This window comes from Capra hircus, chromosome 3, assembly GCF_001704415.2.
Source record: "Capra hircus breed San Clemente chromosome 3, ASM170441v1, whole genome shotgun sequence".
Lineage (NCBI taxonomy): Eukaryota > Metazoa > Chordata > Mammalia > Artiodactyla > Bovidae > Capra > Capra hircus.
The window spans coordinates 63,557,930-63,564,580 of record NC_030810.1 but is presented as its reverse complement, the minus strand read 5'-3'; the positions used below and the strand labels follow the sequence as shown (position 1 = coordinate 63,564,580).

Sequence of the window (6,651 nt, the reverse complement as noted above, 5' to 3'; positions counted from 1 at the left end):
AAAGCAATACCATACTCCTGGGGAAATTCTAGTGATTAGTGCCAACAGCAAAGACTCAAAAAATGCAGGGTGGTGATTCTGACCACACTCCCATTTAATCTGCCATTTGACTTGTGTAGAAGATGAATGGGTTGTGTAAAATGTTGGTTCCTAGCAATTCCTAGCACCTAATATGCAGATATCACTTTAACAAATGTCTTTTACTCATCCTAATGATATGGCAACCCACTCCAGTGTTCTTACCTGAAGAATCCCAGGGACGGGGGAGCCTGGTGGGCTGCCGTCTATGGGATCGCACAGAGTCAGACACGACTGAAGTGACAGCAGCAGCAGCAGCATCCTAATATGCATGAACAATGGAAACTATTCAGTTTCATTTGGAAGTGAGAGAATGAGGGAGAATTTATTTGTGTAAAGCTTTGATAATTCTTTCACTCCCACTCATAACTTAGTGTGCAGGAACCACGATGATTTTATCACCTTATGGGACATCACTTTTGTCTACTCTATTTATGATATTGTGCTGACAGGACCCGATGAACAAGAAATAGCACATACCATAGATGCCTTGTGTAGTAAACTGTCTCTCATAGATGCTATGGACCTTGACACTATCTCATTCAAAGGTGGAATCCCTCACATTTGGGCTGACTCTCTGATATATTTTAGATAACAAAATGCAGCAGAAGAGATTCTGTGTAAATTGTGTGGCCATAGAGCTGCAGTTTCTGCCTTTGTTGCTTGGAACACTTACTCTTGGGATACAGTTGCCATGAGGAAAAACTCAGGTATCACAAAGAGAGCCACACAGATAGAGGGGGAAGAGGTCTTAGACCAGTGAACCCACCAAGTCACTAGACATATAAAGTCATCATGGATAGTCCAGCTTCAGCAACAATCTGGTTGCAACTTAGTGAGAGACCCCAGGTACTGACACATGGACCAAAAAAAACATCCAGCTGAACCCTGCCTGAAGTTCAGAACAAATAAAACAGTGTTGTTTCAAACCACTAAGTTTGATAAAACAACAAAAGAAAACTAAAACAAATTGGAAAGAACACATACAATTTGGGGGTGATGGGGAGGGTGGTTTAAATTGTGACAATTGAGAGTTCTGAAACCTCACTGAAATTTCTGGGGTCCAAATGGTCTGGGATATATTTGCTTATTCCTTCAAAATGAAAGTAGTTTCAATTTGCATCCCTTTGGATCATGATGTTGCATTGGCTATGGTCACTCATTCAGTTGTATTCACCTGGGAACATGGCTGTGACTTGAAAGTCAACTGGCCCACAGGTCTAGCACTTCAGGTGAGAGGCTCAGACAGCGAGGATCTGGCTAAGTCTCCTTCCTCAGCAGGGTAATTTGATTTCTTATATGGTGCCTGGTTTCCAAGAAAGGAAAGCAGAACCTTCTAGGTCTCCCAAGGCCTAGGTCTGGAACCAGTCTAGGATCACTCTTTAACTACACTGTATTGTTCAAATTCAATAGGAGGAAAAATAGACTCCATTTGTGACGTGTATACAGGTCTGAGAAGAATTGTTTGGAGGCCATCTTTGGAAACAGTTTATTGTACCACCAAGCTGTTTTTTAAATTGCTTTTTTACTTTGCTAAGTATTTCTATTCATCAAGTATCTTTAACCTATTATTTCATTGTTTGCTGTTTTACATTATAGTGTACATTTGGTGCCATGAGGGGAAAAAAAAAACCCATAAATTTTATCTAACACTGCTGAGGGAAAAAAAAAAACAAACATAATTTTTATCCAACTCCACACTGTTGCATCCTACACACAAAAGTCCCACTAATGAGTTTAATGCTTATTAGGCATTTGATGTCTTAAAATGCTTTGCATCAGAGGTTTGCACGTTATGTCCCATAGGCCAAATCTATCCTGGTACTCATTTTTGTAAATAAATTTTAGTGGAGCACTGACAAGCCATGTGCTTATGTATCTTTCTATGGCATCTTTTACGCAACAGTGACAGAGTTAAGTATGACAGAGGCTGTATAACCCACAAAATTGAAAATATTTACTGTGTGACCTTTTCAGAAAAAGTATACTGGCCTTTGCTTTAAATTATGCAGAAATCCTTGGCAGATTGTTTCACAGGTAGTCAAGTATTTAATGATATTTGGGGGAAATTGGGGTTTTTGATGGACTGGAATGTTTTCCCATTATGTAAAAATGGAATAAAAGATATTTCTATCCGAAAGTTCCCTATCCAACCAGATTTCAGGAACAGATTAGAGTCAGACGATGAGGGATGCCATATTTACTTTACCTGGACAATTCAGTTAAATAGGTCAATTTAAGAATTTTATGTAACCACTTTGAGATTTTTGTGAATGTTTCCTCTTGAATGTTTATCAGTTCAGTTCAGTCGCTCAGTGGTGTCCGACTCTTTGTGACCCCATGAATCACAGCACGCCAGGCCTCCCTGTCCATCACCAACTCCCGGAGTTCACCCAAACTCATGTCCATTAAGTCAATGATGCCATCCAGCCATCTCATCCTCTGTCGTCCCCTTCTCCTCCTGCCCCCAATCCCTCCCAGCATCAGGGTCTTTTCCAATGAGTCAATTCTTCTCATGAGGTGGCCAAAGTACTGGAGTTTCAGCTTTAGCATCAGTCCTTCCAATGAACATCCAGGACTTCTCTCCTTTAGAATGGACTGGTTGGACCTACTTGCAGTCCAAGGGACTCTCAAGAGTCTTCTCCAACACCACAGTTCAAAAGCATCAATTCTTTAGTGCTCAGCTTTCTTCACAGTCCAACTCTCACATCCATACATGACCACTGGAAAAACCATAGCCTTGACTAGACGGACCTTTGTTAGCAAAGTAATGTCTCTGCTTTTGAATATGCTATCTAGGTTGGCCATAACTTTCCTTCCAAGGAGTAAGCATCTTTTAATTTCATGGCTGCAATCACCATCTGCAGTGATTTTGGAGTTGCCAAAAAATAAAGTCTGACACTGTTTCCACTCTTTCCCTATCTATTTCCCATGAAGTGATGGGACCAGACGCTATGATCTTCGTTTTCTGAATGTTGAGCTTTCAGCCACCTTTTTCACTCTCCTCTTTCACTTTCATCAAGAGGCATTTTAGTTCCTCTTCACTGTCTGCCGTAAGGGTGGTGTCATCTGCATATCTGAGGTTATTGATACTTCTCCCAGCAATCTTGATTCCAGCTTGTGCTTCTTCCAGCTCCCCGTTTCTCATGATGTACTCTGCATACAAGTTAAATAAGCAGGGTGACAATATACAGCGTTTATACAGGTGGTAAACAACAAAAAACAACTTATAATACCAATACAATTAAAATAAGTATTTTTCTTAACAAAAGCCTAACTTCTGTGTACAGTTATTTTTCTAATTATGACAAGTTAGCAAAGTTAGCTAGAATCCTAGTTTAGTACTAAAAAGGCCCCAAGAATTATGTTTCTTGGGCCTCCCAGGAGAGGGCTTCCCAGTGGCTCAGCAGTAAAGAATCTGATTGCTAATGCAGGAAACACAGGAGATTCGGGTTCAACACCTGGGTTGGGAAGATCCCTTGGAGTAAGAAATGGCAATCCATTCCAGTATTCTTGCCTGGAAGGTCCCATGGACAGAGAAGACAGTCCATGTGGTGTTGCAAAGAGTCCGACAGGACTGATACGAACCATGATACAGCTTATAAGCCATGCCGCAACTAGAATGTGTCCACAGCTGCTGGAGAAAGCCACTCTGTTTTCATCCCAGCTCAGACAAGGTTCACCAAGGGGGTACATAGAATGCTGAATATGGATTCTAATGTTGCGATTTTTACCTAGCTGTACAGTCTGAAACAAAAGCTTGTGGCTCAGAAAGGGCTTCCCAGGTAGTGCTAGTGGTAAAGAACCTACCTGCCAATGCAGGAGGCATAAGAGAGGGGATTCAATCCCTGGGTGGGGAAAATCCCCTAGAGGAGGGCATGACAACCCACTCCAGTATTCTTGCCTGGACAATCTCATGGACAGAGGAGCCTGGCGGGCTACAGTCCATTGGGTTGCAAGAGTTGGACACGACTGAGGGACTGAGCATGCACGCTTGCCTCAATTCTACTTTTCCTTTTTTTTTTTTCAGGTGAGATTAGCTCAGAGAAGTTGACTTGCCAAAGGTCATGATCCATCAATTAGAGTAGGTACTTAAATGTGCAATTCCTAGTGCTTTTTAACATTTACATATATGGAAGTTAATGTATTGTGAACTTGTGCTGGGGCTGGTGGTGGGGATGGGGGAGCATTGCTGGAATCATCAATGGAAATTGTTCTTTAGTGAAACAAGTAAGAGTTATGCCACGATTAAACTGCTCAGTTGATAGTTTCTTTATTTGTGAACCTAATGTGATACTCACTATTTTTAACGTTAGGTTGAAGCGTTGGATAACTTTTTTGTTTTTTAACTTTTCCAAGTAGAATTTTGCCTTGTCCAATTTATAAAAGTATCAGATTACAAATTATCGGAGACCCGAAAGATGGCTGGGAGGTAGCCGTCAGGCTCTCTGACTTAACAGGACAAAACAGAAGCCCAGAGAATAACCTCGGATAAACGGCTTTCAGCTGTTTACATTTACAGCGAACTTTCTTCCAGTCGCGATTGCCTTGGTTTTTTTCAAATTTCCCCCTTTAAAAAACAAAAGGAGGGCACTTTTGATGATTCAAGCCTAGTGTCAGAAGATTTGGAATGCATCGGCCTTATTTCCCTTTCTGGGTGAACTCAACAGTTAAGACTGCTAACTATACACAAGTGCGGCCCTTCTCTTAAAACAAAAGGTTGGGGGTGGGGGGTTTACCGGGAGAAGCAACTCGGAGACAGGACGCCTCCCCGTGCCCCGCCCCCTCACTCCTGACAACAGCAGCAGACGCCGGCGCTCGCTTTGCTGAACTCGGCCAATTGGCTGCGCCGCTGCGGGCGACCGAAGGGGCGGGGCGGCCGTTGCCAGAGAAGCTACTTGCTGGTTACCAACCCGGTTTTGTCCCGCTTGCTCCCCGTTGGGCATTCTTCTACTCAGGCCGTTCTAGGAGTTCGCCTGCTTCCGGAGTCGCGTCCTTGCCTTCCTTCCTAGCTTTCATCCACTGCACTGCCCCCCGCATCCTGCTCCCTGCTGGCCCACCCAGGGCTGGGGAGCACAGGTATGCTCGCCAGGGTTTGCACTAACGTTCACCCAACGTCAGCCTTCGGGGCCCTAGCGGACCCGGCGGCGGCCTGACGTCACGGCGGCGTGATGACGCAGTGGTGGAAGCGACGGTCCGCTTTTGGAGGGGAAAATTTTGGCTTGCGCGGCGGAGGGTCGGTTACCGCGGGTGGCTTTAAGGGTCCCGGGTTGGGACCGTGGCCGTGGCCTTGGTGAGTTACGGAAGTGAAAGGCCGTCGCGTCCACCCAACACTAACCTCAGCCCCTTTCTGCCTACACCTCCCGCTCGCATCCTTGACTTGGCAAAGGCAGCGAGGAAGGGTGTGGTCCCTGGAACAGCCTGGCAGATATTAGTGAGTTGGGCTTGTCGAGGACCGAGACGTGATCCAGAAGGCCCTGGTAACGGCAGCGCTTCTTTAGGAAATACTGCTCCCTTACGTATTCGGCGGATGTTGAAGTGCCCGTTGTATAATATGCCAGACTCTAATTGGCTCCGGGGCTCCTTTAGTAAAGAATACTTCAGGCCTCGGGAAATCATTCCTTTTCCAGGGCCCTAGATTTCCAGCCTCTATTCTTTAAAGTGTATGGTTTGGACAATTCACAAACTTATCTGGTTTCAGTTGCCTTCTTCGTAAAATGAGGGATAAGTCACTTTCGAGTGGTTGTAATAAGATTTAAGTTAACCAATGTCAGGTTTTGAGTAGGTGGTCGGTAAGTGGTGCTTGTTCAGTGAGAAAACCACAGCCAGACTTTGGCTGGTGTTGGGGAGAAAATATTGCAAAGACAAAGTTTCCCTATCACCTCACACACAGGTTTCCGTTGTTTTTGGATGAATGAGGGCTTCCTTGATGGTTCAGTGAATGAGGTTCTTGGAGTAATTTTAAGTACCACTTGGTTGGTTATGGTTTAAGGAATAGACTGCAGAAAGCCTGTCTACTTTTAAAATGAGTTTAATACCCTCCTGCTTACAATAAGATTGTCACGGTCATGTTTGTTATGGTCCTTAACAGCTAGGTATCCATTTTCTTGCTTCTCTTTTTCTTATTTCAAAATTGGTGTGTATTAGTAAGGTAGTTTTTGCATCGAAAACTCCCAAAGTATGAGAAAATGGCTTTGTTTATACTGCTGCTAATCACTGCTTAGTTTGTGCAAATGACTGAGACCCTAGAAGCTGGGTATAGTAATGAGGTTAACATAACATCTATTCCCTTGGGCACAGTTCTGTTGGAAGTCAATGATCCCCTGGGCCCTGGCTTAGTAGAACTCAGTCAGTTTTTTACTACATTGAAGATGATTTGTAATAATTCTACAAGAATGATTTTTGAAAGAATTATTTTGAAGTTGAGTTGATTCTGTACAGATAACTCTGAGAAGGAAAAAATAATATTTATTTTTGAAAGGTTTTTTTTGATATGGACAGTTTTTGAAGTTTTATTGAACTTGTTACAATGTAGCTTTTGTTTTATGTTTTGTTTTGTTTGGCCATGAGACA

At 43.3% G+C, this 6,651-nt stretch overlaps 1 protein-coding gene across 3 annotated transcripts in view; it reads left to right on the top strand.

Moving 5' to 3' along the window:
- The window catches only part of ODF2L (outer dense fiber of sperm tails 2 like), a 37,840-nt gene continuing 36,159 nt past the window's right edge, over positions 4,971-6,651 (top strand). For 2 of the 3 annotated variants that reach the window (XM_013962674.2, XM_013962670.2), the window contains exon 1: positions 5,171-5,371. The gene's annotated coding sequence lies outside the window, so the exon portion shown is untranslated. The other variant, XM_013962671.2, reaches the window with a different exon arrangement.